Below are 1,390 nucleotides of genomic sequence, written 5' to 3' on the forward strand. Positions count from 1 at the left end.
TTTTTTTTTTTTGCACCCATGCTGTTGATTGCTAAATGTAATAGTCTGATCATGGCGCTGAATAAATGTGTCTTTAAAAAAAAAACACACAAAAAAAAACAAAACAAAAAAAAAACAAATTTTCAGTTTTCACAATCAGGTGAGTACACTTTGAAGTTACCAGCAACTATAAGCCAAATGACATCTTTGAGTACTCCAAGAGCCAGTGAAGGATTCAAGGAAAGCTCTAGATAGGTACAATGAGAAAAACTCACATCAAAGAGGGACAAAGAGTTGCTTACATTTGCTGATTATATCTGCTCAAACCCCCTGGCACACAATGGCAATATTATAAAAACACTCCCAATTCCCAGTATCTTCACTGAAGAGACAGAGATGAGGCAAGTGCATGTTCAATGATCTCCCTGTTTTAAAAGCATCTTGAATAACAAGCGTCTGCTTTGCATGACACAGAGTGCAAACAGAATGGCGTACACGGTGAGTGCCCTGTAGTGGCTGCAAGAAAGACACAATGAGAAATTGTTCGAGCACCACAAAGAATGTGATATTGAAGATATATATCAATCCTGAAAGATACAGCGGGTCTGAGAAAGAAACAGAAAATATTTCCAACTGAGAAATTAAACAGACAGCCGAACCAAGAATAGAGATCCTGAAAATAGTGTTGACCGAAAGTAGAATTTGTTCCACAGATGGTTATTAGTTTCCTCCTATAGAAAGCATGTTCAACGAATTGAGATGATCTCAATTCGTTGAGGTTCTGCTTCCCGGCATATGTCGATAGTTTGGCTCAAATAAACTCACAAAAATTCTTTAAAAAAAAAGCATGTTCAAAAGTCTGCTACTTTACAATTCAGCAATCTCAGCAAAAGATATCAAGTCATGAAAAAAAAAAAAACAACAGAAAAAGTGTATCCTCAGGAAAACAAAATAAATGTAATCAAACTGGCACCACATTAATGGAAATATATTAATTACCTCAAAAAAGAATGGAAAATCTTAAAGCCAAAAAGGAGAAAAAAGAAAACTATACAAAATCACCAAAATATTATGTAACCAAAATAAAAATATAATGACAAAGTACTTTATAAATACCGCACCGAAGGGGGATATTGAAATACATAATATCTGAATTAAAAAAATACAGTACAATCATGAATGAAAGATGTGATCAACTCAAAACATCAAAGAATTTGCCTGGCAGTGGTGGCTAAGTGGTTGTTTCTACCTATGAACTAGGAAGTCACAGTTTGGTTCCACATTAGGGCACAGGCCTGGATTGAAAGCTCAATCCCCGATCATACAGGAAGCAGCCAATCGATAATTCTCTCTATTCACTGATGTTTCTATCTCTCTTTCCCTCTCCTTTCCTCTCTGAAATCAATAAAGA

The 1,390-nt window shown here is 35.4% G+C and overlaps 1 pseudogene; it reads right to left on the reverse strand.

Moving 5' to 3' along the window:
* The window catches only part of LOC102251661, a 28,579-nt pseudogene that overhangs the window by 4,888 nt on the left and 22,301 nt on the right, over window positions 1-1,390 (reverse strand).

Source organism: Myotis brandtii, unplaced genomic scaffold, assembly GCF_000412655.1.
Source record: "Myotis brandtii unplaced genomic scaffold, ASM41265v1 scaffold1289, whole genome shotgun sequence".
In the NCBI taxonomy this organism is placed as follows: Eukaryota; Metazoa; Chordata; class Mammalia; order Chiroptera; family Vespertilionidae; genus Myotis; species Myotis brandtii.